Here is a 14,472-nt window from a genome sequence, read left to right as displayed (position 1 = left end):
TATGACAGCAACTGGTTATCTAGGAAGTTGTGTAAGGGTTAACCTTAAAGAAAAGACCTGCCTTTTTCTTCTTCTTCTTCTTCTTTTTTTTTTTTTTTTTTGAGAAAAGACGAAAAGAGATTATCTTCTGGGTGTTAAGATTGGAGAAAGTGTGACAGTAGGAAAGGAAGTGATTTTGTCGAGAACATTTAGTCACTCAATGGTAGCAGTGGGAATTGAACAGAGCTCTAATAACCCATCTAGGATGCCATTTAATGCACAGGTGTGTGCTCCAAAGCTTAGTGCTTGGAGGTGTGATTTTTATCCTCAGCTCTTAGAAAATTAGAACTAGTTCACCAGGCAACCAAGGAAGGTCATTGATTTTCCTCTTAGAAGTGGGTTCCCCTCCCCACAGCTGGAAGGAAATGGAAACATGAGTTCTATCATCACTTTGTGTCACTGAAATTCTCTGGTGAATTTTCTCAGCAGATGGAGCCTTCATGTACATATTCTCACCGAAATGCAAGTTAAGATAATAAATTTAGCTGACAGATTCTTTTCCCACTAGCCCTCCATCCTTTGAAACTGCCTCCTTTTCTTTCCCTCTGAAGTTATTTGCATGCTGGGATAAGGTGTATGGATTTGAACTTCTTTCCCAGAATGTGGTTGTGATATCTAGATGTTTGTTCACAAAGTTTCAAAGGTGATCTCTTATAAAAAAGAAGAAATATGAGAGAATATATTCGGAATATCCATTGTCTAGCTCCAGTCTCTCCTCTCCATATTCTGGATAAACTGGAATTCTGTCTTATTTCATTCTTTTGTACTTACCTTGAGACTAGACATAGTTCCTTTTCATATTTCACCCATACTGAAAATCCGATCCCATCAATGCAGACATGTAATACCAATTTTACTTGAGTAATAATAAGAAAAGGACACAGCATCCCACACTGAAAAACTTCACAAAATTACCTCAAAAATGGTCTGCCTTATCTTTTCCTGGAATTATTTTTTCTCCCACAAGTTCTCCTATGAGCAAACTTTTCAGAACAGTCTTCAACTTTTATTCCCTTTCAGACTATACTCTCTTCTTTCAGAGTCCCTCTTCTCCTTTTAAGAATAATTTAGGTCTCTCATCTTCTCGGATTTGCAACCTAATCTTACCATCTCTCTTAATCAACTATGGATGCTCCTTGTGCTGAGTCCTCATCAAAAGGCAAATGGTATTGTAAATATCTATTTACCCCAGTTATACATACATTGGATATAGGCTCAATATTCTTTTGAAAGGGTGTCTTTGTCATTGAACTTCTATCAGATTTCAGTAGGAAAATTGGGTGAGTACAGGCATAGCTCAGAGATATTATAGTGGGTTTGATTCCAGACCACTACAGTAAAGAGCATATCTCAATAAAGTGGGTCACATAAATGTTTCTGTTTCCCAGTGCTTACAAAAGTTGTTTTTATACAATTGCAGTCTATTAAATGTGCCAAAACATAATGAAAATTTTGAAATATTGTGAGAATTAACAAAATGTAGCACAGAAACATGAAGTGAGCACATGCTGTTGAAAAATTAGCACCAGTATACTTGCTTGATCCATGATGGTCACAAAACTTCTATTGGTAAAATATGTACTATCTATGAAGTGCAATAAAGAGAAAGGCAATAACATAAGTTATACTTGTACAGTCACTGGGCTCAGGTGATGATAATGTGTTTTTGAGAAAAGCAATCATAGAAATGTGGAAAATCAAAGTTTCTTGCAATGAACAGACATAAGCAAACCATTCCACTTTGGAAACTGTTGGTCATGACAGATCTAGTGGTAATGCATGGGTGCTGGAATATACATTTCTGAAAATGTCCAGTTCTCGCTGCTCTGTAGCAAGGCTGAGATATGAAATAGCTAGTTCAGGTAAATATACTTTTTACAAACAATGTAATCTAAGTAATTTCACATAAGCATTCTCTTAATGAGGTGTCTGAGGGGCCCATAGGAAGCAGAGATTATGTTGCTACTATAATGACCATTTTCAGGTAATAGTGTACACGACCCAGACTTACCTACCACCAGTCTCAAGATTTGTGCATGTGTATGTGTGTAGATAGTGATATAGTTGGCCATATTAGCATGTGTGTTGAGTGGAGTTTTCTTAGTCTACTGTCCTCTCTGTGACAACCCTAATGTGTCCTTTATGTCCAGGATACCACATTTTGATCAACACGTAAAACAAATTTTACTTACAACTGAGAGTGCATGCAATTATGATTGGGTCTCCTAGGTGGAACACTGAACAAGCAAAGTCTTTCTTGGATGCTAGAATGGTGTTTTCAACAAGGAGTGGCATAGTGGGTTAAGCATAGCCCTCCTAGGTTGATGGTTCAAACCTACCAGCTGATTCTCAGTAGAAAGATGAGGCGGCCTGTACAGTAAAGATTTAAACTATTGGAAGCACTAAATAGTGGTTCTACTCTGTTCTATGCCTATAGGGACTCAATGACAGTGACTTGTTTTCAAGCTGTGGATCACAAATTCAAGTTAGTGAGTTCTGACCACTTCAAATAAAATAAAATAGGAAATCTACAGTATTTTCCATATAGTTTTGTTGTTAAGTGACTTTGAGAAAGTTCTGACTGATAGCAACCTTGTATAGGGTTTCTGAGGAATGGCTGGTGACCTTGAGGTGGTTTTTATGATGTCCTGGTGTGGCACTGTAGGCTAAGCACTGGACCACAAGGTCAGTTTGAACAGCAAGGTTAGTGGTTCAACTCGTCAGCCACTCCTAGAAAACCCTATGCACAGTCATTATGAGTTGGAACTGATTTTTCAGCACTTAACAATAACAACATTGTTTTATGAAGCTTTTGCTCATCTGGTTACAATGGATAATAATATCAAGTGTTTTTTTTTTTTTTTTTTTTTATTATAGGTCATGGTCAAAAAAAAAAAAGATAAACACTGTTCTAATTCATAGCAATCCTGTATAGGGTTTCTAAGGAGTGAATGGTGGATTTGAGCTGCTGACCTTGTGGTTAGCAGTCAAATGCTTATCCTACAGCACCACACCAGAACTCTAAACATGGGGTAGAGTACCAATGAAGTGTTCACATAATATGCAACAAAATTTGCCTTTTAAGTATAAAATAGAGTTGTTATTTTAACAGACACTGAGTTCTAACCATTTAGTGAGTCAGAGGGGACCATGTGTGGCATTGTAGGATAAGTACTAAATGTCAATGCTGGAAGTTGAAACCCACCAGCTGCTCCTCAGAAACCCTATATAAGTGTGTATGAGTCAGATCTCACTTGACAGCAAGCAGTAATAGCAACACACATATTACATATATGCGAGGGCTTCAAAAAGTTAGTGGAAGAATAGAATGAAATGATAATGGCATTTTTCCATGAAGTTTTTGAAGTCCCCTCGGATATTCATGATATTGTGAAAGAGAATGTACAATGTTTTTCTTATTGTGGGTCATAGTCATGGTTTTTAAAGCCACTGATATAGAGTATTTTTGGCAACAGACAATTCTACCCAGAGAACTATACAATGTTGAGGGTGATCAATGAAAGATGATGACCATGGTTACAACGTAATCCTTCCAAGCATGCTGCCCGCCCAAAGTCTAGTATTCAAAAGTGTGTCAAGAACACAAAAATGCTGAGGACCATAGTTGTAAGAGACAGGTAACTATGATTACCTTTCTGTTGCCACCTGATCCAATTGGATTTGGGTTATACTCCGAGAAGATGGGTTATACAAAGGAAAACGAGGACTCAGGATTGGAGGAAGACTCATTAACAAACTATGATATGCAGACGATACAACCTTGCTTGCTGAAAGTGAAGAAGAATTAAAATATTTACTGATAAAGATCAAAGAGCATAGCCTTCGGTATGGATTATGTCTCAATGTAAAGAAAACAAAAATCCTCACCACTGGACCAACAAACAATGTTCTTTTCAACAGAGAAAAGATTGAAGTTGTCAAGGACTTCATTCTTCTTGGATCAACTATCAACGCTCATGGAAGCAGCAGTCAAGAAATCATAGGATGTATTGCATTAGGAATCCTGGTGTGGCGCTGTGGGTTAATGTTCCAGATTGCAAAGCCATTTGAACTGCAAGGTCGGTGGTTCAAGCACACCAGCTGCTCCTTGAAAACCCTATACAGGGTCACTATGGGTCAGAATCAACTTGATGACATTCAACAACAACAACTGCATTAGGCAAATCTGCTGCACAAGACCTTTTTAAAATGTTGAAGAACAAAGATGTCAGCTTGAAGACTCAGGTGCACCTGACCGAAGCCATGGTACTTTCAGTCACCTCATATGCATGTGAAAGCTGGACAGTGAATAAGGAAGACCGTAGAAGAATTGATGCTTTTGAGTTAGGAGAATATGAGTTAGGAGAATATTGAAAGTACCATGGGCTGCCAAAAGAACCAACAGATCTGTGTTGTAAGAAGTGCAGCCAGAGTACTCCTTGGAGGCTAGGATGGCCAAACTTCGTCTCTCATACTTCATATCTATTGTCAGGAGGGACCAGTCACTGGAGAAGGATATCATGTTTGGTGGGGTGGAGGGTCAGAGGAAAAGTGTAAGACCCCCAGTGAGATGGACTGGCAAAGTGGCAGCATCAATGGGCTTAAGCATGGCAACGATAGTGAGGTTGGCCCAGGATCGGGCAGTGTTTTGTGCTGCTGTTCGCTATGAGTCGGTACCGACTCGATGGCACCTAACTACAACAACTCAACTGAGGCTATCCCATTTCTTCTTTTTACTGTTCTGAGCAATGCTGATATAACTGATTTTATTTCCACTGAAGAAGAATTTGTGGTATAAGTGCTTAGTAGAAGTAAGCACTGTAAAGGAAGGAGTTTGAGTAGCAGGAAAGGACAGAGGGGATTCCACTACACTGCAACCTAACAAAGGCAGAAATGATTGTCCTTTATACACAGAGCTCACATTCAGTCACCATATGTAGACTACCCTGGGAATGGGGACTCTCTACAGATGAGACTAACCCTGAAGGAGCTGAGAGTTGAAGGCTATTTCCTGACCACAATACACAGCAAGTCCTTCAATGAAAGAATTTTTGGATGGTGCATTATCTTTATGTAAAATCACCTCATTGACCTATAGCATATTTGGCTTTTTGTCTCCTGGCTGTTATTGGGAGACTTTACTCTGGAAAAACAACTAAAAAAAGTTCTATATTTTTTCATTGAGTGAGGACTGACCGCAGATGCAAAGGAGACAGGAGAGCCCCATCACTGGAAGAATGTAGAGAATTTTATTGTCTTTGTGTAAAATCATTTCATTCACCTGTAGCATATTTAGTTGTTTTATCCCCTGGCTGTTATTGGCAGACTTTACTGTCCAAAGAACAATTAAATTCATTCATTAGTTTACTCGATGCAAATACACTGAGCACTAGACATTGTGTTGGTGGGTTAGACATTTAGCTATCTCCTACAAGGCCATGACCCTGAAGATGCAAACAACCAAACCCTAGATTATTTCAGTTCTTAAGGTTTGGTTGTTTGTATGAGATCTCAGTGCAAGAAGCATAAAAGAATGAGAACGTTTAACAGATGTTATACTTTTACAGAGTAATATTATGCTGTTGTTGTTAAATGCTGTTGAGTCAGTTCCAACTCACAGCAACCTTTTATAGTGTTTCCAAAGAGTGGCTAATGGGTTTAAACCACTGACCTTGCAGTCCATCATGCTATCCCATAGTGCCACACCAGGACTCTAAGTAACATTATAATTATGCATAAATTATTCTTTTGAAGCTGTAGTAATGCATACTTATTGACAACTTATTCCTATAAATGCATATTTATTGATTATCAGTTATCTGAAATTCACTTACTTGGCAACTTTAACCATCTGAAACATAGCTGAGAACCAGGGAGGAAATAAAGGAACCAAACTAGGTGTTTCAAAGTCCATGTCCTACAGTGCAATGCAAGAACCTTAGTCTCGTAGGAGAACTATGGCTTTTACTTGAGACACAATTCTGACTAGCTATTCCACCTCACTGCAGATTAAAAAAGATAAAGTGGTAGACTGGTGAAAAGGTTAGAAATGATAGCTGTGAATCAGGGAACAGAAGAGACAGAAATTATAAAACTCATATGAAGCACATTTAGAAACAAAAGAAGCATGATCTTTGGAGATACGTAATGTTAAGATCAGTCAGAAAGTGACTCTTCAGTAGCCATATATGACAACACAATGTGGATGAGTTGGATTCTCATAGTTTTCTTTCTCTTGCGTCAGCTTGTTTTTACAGTCCTGGAGTCAGGTAACTGAGATTGTCCTGGAGAAAATCAAAACACAATCCAAGAAAGGAACAAGTGAAGAGAAAGACTCCATGATGTGGAAGGTTGGGGATGCGTCTTTCATACAAGGTCATCGTGGAATTTTTGAGAAGTTCCTATTAAAAGAATTGCTGCACAAGGACAGCAAAAAAAAAAAGTTTTAAAAAAATAAGAGAAAAAAGAGATCGAAATATACATATAAGACAGCTGGCCCTGTGACTTGTTGCATCTACTCTATAATATCCAGAAAGCAAACTCTGTACCTTGCTCATTTTTTTTCTTTATTACGGAACCTAGCCCAGAGGAAGCGATACACAGGAGATTCTCAATAACTATTGGATGAATAGTGAGTGAATGAAGACTTAAATTGGGGGATGAATCTAGTCAACCATCATATTTAATGCAACGACCCCTTTAAAGTAAGTCTGACCCATGGTCAAGCAACTAACAAAGGCAAATTTTATGATGACAAGCCCTCTTTCAAGAAAGTCCATTAGATTTTTGGACATCTTTGATTTCTACAAACAAGACTGAAATTTTACAAATTTATAATTTTCTAAGTTTACAAATCACACATTAGCTTATTTATCAGAATGCCATGAGAGAGATATCAGCATTCTCATCATTACCTTTTGGCAAATAAGAAAATTCAAGGTCAAATAGGTTAAGTTACTTGCCAATGATCCCACTTAGTAAATTGCTAAGGTAGGACTTGAAGCCAAGAAAACAAGTTATAAAAGCAGACCACTTGGCTTCAAGTCCTACCTTATCACAGAACAAATCTAATTACATGACATTTCTCCTACCATAGTTATCATTTCTTTCCTAGGTCTTCATGTTTTCACATAAAATATCTGTATATTTCCTTTAGTTATCCCTTGTATACTGTTGTTTACTGATTCTTCCCCTCCTAGTTTTTCTCAGAGTTAAATCCTGATTGATACAAGAAAGGCTTTAAAAGTTTGCCTTAAAATAGAATTTGTTATTGTTAAGTGCCATTGACTCAGTTCCAAGTCATAGCAACTCTGTATAGGGATTTCGAGGAACAACTGATGGATTTGAACTGCCGACCGCATGATTTGCAGTCCAGCACTGATCCTATAGTGCCACACCAGGCGTCCCTTAAAATAGAATGTCTGGAACTTTATACAGTAGCACAGAGAAGAACTATCAATGCAAAATTGAGTTTGTTCATTTTTTCTAATTTCGTTGTTGTTAGGTGCCATCAAGTTGGTACTGACTCTTAGCGACCTTATGCACAGCAGAACAAAACACTGCCTGATCCTGGGCCAACCTCACTACTGTTGCTACACTTGAGTCCATCAATGCTGCCACTTGGCCAATCCATCTTGTTAGGGGTCTTCCTCTTTTTCTCTGACCCTCTACCTTACCAAACATGATATCCTTCTCCAGTGATTGGTCCCTACTGACAGTATGTCTGAAGTATGAGAGATGAAATTTGGCCATCCTGGCCTCCAAGGAGCACTCTGGTAGCACTTCTTCCAACACAAGTCTGTTGTTTCTTTTGGCAGCCAATGGCACTTTTGATATTCTCCTCCAACACCATAACTCAAAAGTATCAATTCTTTTGATCTCTTCCTTATTCACTGTCCGTCTTTTGCATGAATATGAGGTTATTGAAAATACATGGCTGGAGTCAGGCGCACCTTAGTCCTCAAGCTGACATCTTTGCTCTTCAATACTTTAAAAAGGTTTTGTGCAGCAAATTTGCCTAACGCAATATGTCATTTGATTTCTTGATTGCTGCTTCTGTTAGTGTTGATAGTTGATCCAAGTTATTGTTGTTTTTGTTGTGAAGTGCCATCAAGTCAGTTCTGACCCATAGTGACCCTGTATAGGGTTCCAAGGAGAAGCTGGTGAGCTTGAACCACCAACCTTGCAGTTCAAATGGCTTTTCAGTCTAGTGCATTAACTCACAGCACCACACCAGAACTCCCGATCCAAGTAACGTAGTGGTTACAAATTGGGCTGCTAATCTCAAGGTCAGCAGTTTGAAACTACCAGCTGTTGCGCGGGAGAAAGATGAGGCTTTCTGCTCCAGTGAAGATTCACAGCCTCAGAAGCCCTGTACAGGGTCGCTGTGAGTTGGAACCGACTCCACAGCACACAACAACAACAAGAATAACAATGGTTTATGACTGCAGCCTGAAAGTATTAATTAACCTTTGAGGTGTCTCAGGTAACTTTTGGCTCATACTCAGTTTTGGGTTCAAACTATCAAATCTCTTTTAATAAAAAGAATAGCTTGTATATCTTTATATTATACCATATATATGGCATTTTATTTTATCCCTAATCAATTTCATTTCAGCACAAAGTTCCAGTTTATTTCAATTCATTTACTCAGCAGTTATTTTTGAATATTTATTCTTCCACTGAATACTCATATTTGCTAATCTTACTTGATTTGACCTAATTACAAATCTGGTTGTGACATGCACATGCTATATATCCTTAACTATGCCTTGATAAAAATCCTGAGCAGAATGGGCTAAAGACACAGCTGAGTTACTAGGCACTTTTGATGGTTAAAAATCAGGAAGGGTGTGCACCAGGGTTATATCCTTTCACCACACTTATTCGATTTGTACACTGAACAAATAATCTGAAAATCTGGATTATCTGAAGAAGAACATGTCATCAGGATTGGAGGAAGACTCATTAACAACCTGTGATATGCAGATGATATAAACTTGCTTGCTGGTTTTAAAAGAGGATTTAAAATACTGATAAAATTAACCATCACTGGTCTGTCAGTTTGTCATACTGTGGTGGTTTGCATGTTGCTATGATACTGGAAGCTATGCCACCAGTACTTTTAAAATACCAGCAGGGTCACCCATGGTGGACAGATTTCAGCTGGGCCTCCAGACTAACACAGAGTAGGAAGAAGTAGAGGCAGACTACTTCTGAATAACTTTGTTGGTGGTGGTATCATGGAGTCGATTCCAACTCAGAGCGACAATGTGTAGGGTTTCAAAGAAGTGGTTGTTGGGTTTGAAACTCCAACCTTGTGGTTAAGCAATCTGAATGTTTAGCTACTGAAAACCTTCTGAAGAGCAGTAGAACATTGTCAATTACAGTGCCAGAAAAAGAAAACACTATAAATAGCACCATTGTCTTCACATGGCTACCTTCTTTCTATGTCTGTCTTCTCTCTCATAAAGATACCTGTGATGGCATTTAGGGTCTACCCAGGAAATACATGAGAAACACCTCCTCTCAAGATTCTTAACTTTATCACATCTTTTGCCTTATTACTAATATTCACTCTTTAGGCACATAAAAGGAGCTCTGGTAGCATAGTGATCGGGCTGCTAATCTCATGGTCAGCAGTTTGAAACTACCAGCCATTCTGTTGGAGAAAGATGAGGCTTTCTGCTACTTCCATAAAGATTGGTAGCCTTGGAAACCTTATGCATGGTTGCTATGAGTCAGAAGCAACTCTACAGCACATAATCACCACCACAACCAGTTACATAAGGAAATATTCATGAGTTCTGGAGATTGGGAAGTGAATATAACTTTGGAGTCCTGGTGTGGTGCTGTAGGATATGCACTGAACTGCTAACCACAGGTCAGCAGTTCAAATCCACCAACTGCTCCTTGGAAATTCTATACAGGGCTGTTACGAATTGGAACTGACTTGGACTTGATGACACTTAACACAATAACAACAAGATAACTTTGGAGGACCATTCCTTTATAGCCTACCATAGATGCAATCCTGCCCTTGTTGTTAAGTGCTGTAGAGTTGGTTCTGACTCAGAGTGAACCTGTACAAGGTTTGCAAGGAGTGGCTGGTGAACTTGAACTGCAGATCTTGTGGTTTAAACCAACCTTGCAGTCCAGCACATTAAGCCACAGTGTCACACCAGGACTTCAATCAAGATGGTTCCAACTCATATTGACTCTGTGCACAACAGAACAAAACACTGCCCAGTCCTGCGCCATCCTCACAATTGTTTTTATGATTGAGCTCATTGCTGCTGCCACTGTGCTAGTTCATCTCTTTAGGGGTCTCCCTCTTTTTTACTGACCTTCCACTTTACTAAGCATGATATCTTTTTTTAGTGACTGGTCCCTCCTGATAACATGTCCCAAGTATGAGAGACAAAGTCTCACCATCCTGGCTTCTAAGGAGCATATGACTGTACTTCTTCCAACACATATTTGTTCATATTTCTGTCTGTCCATGGTACTTTCAATAATCTCCTTGAACACCATAACTCAAATGCATCAATTCTTCTACAGTCTTCAGATATGTAATATTGGTGTGGTGCTGTGGGTTAATGTGCTGTACTGCAAAGTCAGTTTGAACTGCATGGTCAACAGTTCAACCCTGCCAGCGACTTCTCAGAAAAGCATTTAGTGGAGTCTTGGTGTGGGGCTGTGTGTTAATGCACTGGACTGCAAGGTCAGTTTGAACTGCAAGGTCGGCAGTTAAAGCTCACCAACTGCTCCTTGAGAACACTATCCAAGGTCGCTATGAGTTGGAACCAACTCAACAGCACTTAATAACAATACCACCACAATAGCTATGTGAGTTAGGAAAAAATCTCCAACCTGACTCCTAAACCATGGACTTGGGATTTGCCAGCTTTATAAACATTTGAGTGATTTCCTTGAGATAAATCTCTGTCTGTGTGTGTCTCTCTCTCTGAGGGGGCTTCAAAAAGTTGATGGAAAAATGGAATGAAAAGATACTGGAATTTCCCACGAACTTTCTGAATCCCCCTTAAATATATATGATTCACTGTTTTTTTTTCCTCTGGAGAATCCATCTGAAGACAATAGATGTCAGTTTTCTAATGTAAAATTTTAATTACTAAACTTAGACACTGGCTACTTAAAATAGAGGGCTATAAGGCACAAAGTGACTGGCTTACAAGTTTTTAAGAGGGAGTTTAGTTTCATAGTGTGTGGGGGAAGACAGAATCCCCACTGTATAGTTTGCATCTTGTCTAGACAGATCTGGTGAAAGGAGATGGTGATAAGACTCTTTTGATTCAATAGTGAATGTTGTTGCTGTTGTTGTAAAGTGCTGTCGAGTCGGTTCCGACCCATAGCGACCATGAACAGGGTTTCCAAGGCTGTAAATCTTTACAGGAGCAGAAAGCCTTATCTTTCTCCCTCAGAGCAGCTGGTAGTTTTGAACTGCTGACCTTGAGGTTCACAGCCCGATTCATAACCACTACGCTACCAGAATATTTGCTATCAATAGTGAATAATTGCGACTGTCACAACTGTAAAGGTAGAAGTTTTGTAACAAAAAGAGGGGAGTAGTTAATCTTAAATTAGGAATAGAGGATCCTAGGACCATCAAGGGAGAAGAGCATGAGTGGAAAGTGGAACTGTATCCAGAGAAGCAGTGACACCAGAGACGGAGATGAGGGCATGGAGAAATAGAGCAGCTGAGGACTCTAAACTCATGGAAAGAGAAAGGCTGTGTGCTGGTGGCCAGGCTTGCAGAATGTGCCCCTTGGTTGTTTAAGTGATTATATATTCCTGTTTTTGTGTATACTACCCCCCCCCTCGCAAAAAACAAACAAACCAAAAAACAGAGGGAATAGAAGCAATTACTATTGAATGATGATACACAGAGGAGATTGTAATCATTGCAATGAAATGATGAGTGTAAAACTGATGTTCTCCCTTGTAAACTATCACTCAATTCACAATAAAAAACTTAATTTTTTTGTCAATTTCTAAAAAAATGTAATATTTTTTCTTCCATAGTCCTTTGCTGTCAGTTTTGAGAAAGATTTAAAACACTCACAAGAAATCAACAGATGAACAATTCGCATGGGAATGCTTGTGTCATACAAAAGATTCTGGAAATATCCAGAAGCTTCTGACTTCATGAATCTGGGTTCTGGGCCTAGAGCATCTATCTGCCTGGAAGAAGTGTACAAGTGAGGATATGCTTGTATCCACAGCAACCACACCAGTGCGCATGTACAGAGACTCCATAGAGTGACAGGCACTTTCCTGGGCTTGGAGAAGATCGGTGTCTAGCTATAGAATTGACAAATCAATTTCTGCATGAGGTGATGAGGATATCTGGGATCCAATTTAGTTCACACCAATACAGCCTCATATTACTTGCATTGTTGCTGTAAGAGGACCGGGAGCTAGTTACAGAGACCACAGTTAGTTCAAAGAAAATAATTCAACGAGTTCTGCCTGGCTCTCCTGTGGTTCACAGACTTCATACCTAGGCTTGCCTTCAGTAAACAGAACATAAACAGCCCATTCAAATTAAGAGCTTATTGAGAAACTCCATTCTGTAACCAAGGTAGCAGCAGCAGTAGTAGCAGCTGCTGTGCCTTCAGAAAGGAAGTGAAGAGTCTATTATTTCCCGGTATTCAAATAGGACCACTTTACAATTGTTATCTCACTAGGCTGGAGGAATTCCGTTGCATTTTCAATTCTAGGGTGTACTTTTACAAACAATACAGTGTTTTAACAAACGGATGCAATGCTGGAAGAACTCACAAGTTTGTGGCTAAAAATTTGGAAGACAGCTCTACCAGGCCAACACACTGGAAGAGATCCATATTTGTGCCCATTTCAAAGAGATCTGATCCAACAGAATGCAGAAATTATTGAAAAAGATCACTAATATCCCACAAGTAAAATTGTGCTAAAAATCATTCCGAAATGATTGTAACAGTACATCCAGAGGGAATTGCCTAAAATTTAAGCTAGATTTAGAAGATAACATGTAACTACTTGTTGTTGTTGTTAAGTGCCGTCGAGTTGGTTCCGACCCATAGCGACCCTGTACAGGGTTTCCGAGGGTGTAAATCCTTATGGGAGTAGAAAGCCTCATCTTTCTCCCGCGGAGCTGCTGGTAGTTTCGAACCGCTGACCTTAAGGTTAGCAGCCCGATTCGTAACCACTACGCTACCAGTTATATATATTATTGCTGATGTCAGATGGATTTTTGTTGAAAGCATAGAATACCATACAGATGTTTATCTTTGTTTTATTGACTATGCAAAAAGCTTTGACTGAGTCATAACAAATTATGGATAGAGCTGCAGAGAATGTTAATTCCAGAATACTCAATTGTGCTCATGTAGAACCTATACACAAGGAAAAGTTTACATACAGAAAATATTTTTTTTCGCCTTTGATGGTTGAGGAATGAAGATGGTATAGGAATGAAGAGAAAAATCACTACGTTGATTAAGTTATTGTTGTTAAGTGTTGTCGAGTTGGTTCTGACCCATAGCAACCCTGTATATGGTTTCCAAGTAGTGGCTGATGGGTTTGAACCACTGACCTTCTGGTTCAAACTGACCTTGCATTCCAGAGCATTATCCTGTGGCTCCACAGCCGGACTCCAAATAGATAAATGTTGTTAAGTGCCCTCAAGTCAGTTCCCACCCATAGCGACCCTGTACAGGGTTTCAAGGTGTGGCTGGTGAGCTTGAACCATAGACCTTGAAGTTCATTTGACATTGTAGTTCAATTTGAACTGCAAAGTCAGCACTTCAAGCTCACCAGCTGCTCTGTGGAAACCCTATACAGGGTCTCTGTGGGTGGGAACTGACTTGAGGGCACTTAACAATGATCTATTTGGAGTCCTGCTGTGGCACTGTGGATTAATGCACTAGACTACAATGAATAGACATGTATTAATTTGGGTGAGAAGAAAAGCAATAAATAATAAAGGAGTGACCAACACAGTATCACCAAAGAAAAGGGACACGTAGAGAGGCACATAAGAGTTACAGTCAACAAAAAGAAATACTATTGCATACCCAATCTGGTCTAATCAGAAAGAACAAACAATAATCTGCAAAGGCATATGTAGGTAGGATGAACAGGTCTGAGTGGGTAAAAGGGATTACACTAATGACTATATCTGAGGTCAGAAGAGTGATATTTCTATACACATATTTGCATGTGCTGTAAACATATCCATGTTCATAATAGAGCAAGCAGGGACAAAGTTATGTAAACTTCTTAGGCTTAACCAAACAGCTGGACGGAATATCACTGGCCCTGTAGGCTAGGACCATAGTTGGGTGGGTGGGGTGGGGAGCACATCAAGGTCAATTAATTCAACACAATTTACAAAGACAATGTTCTACATTCTACTTTTATGAGTGATGA

The 14,472-nt window shown here is 39.2% G+C and overlaps 1 pseudogene; it reads right to left on the bottom strand.

The window, feature by feature from the left end:
- The window catches only part of LOC102834430, a 37,762-nt pseudogene extending 31,809 nt beyond the window's left edge, over positions 1 to 5,953 (bottom strand).
- Positions 5,954 to 14,472: the final 8,519 nt, after the last annotated feature.

Source organism: Chrysochloris asiatica, unplaced genomic scaffold (assembly GCF_000296735.1).
Source record: "Chrysochloris asiatica unplaced genomic scaffold, ChrAsi1.0 scaffold00050, whole genome shotgun sequence".
In the NCBI taxonomy this organism is placed as follows: domain Eukaryota; kingdom Metazoa; phylum Chordata; class Mammalia; order Afrosoricida; family Chrysochloridae; genus Chrysochloris; species Chrysochloris asiatica.
The sequence above is the reverse complement of the archived record's forward strand: the minus strand, read 5'-3'. Positions and strand labels throughout refer to the sequence as shown.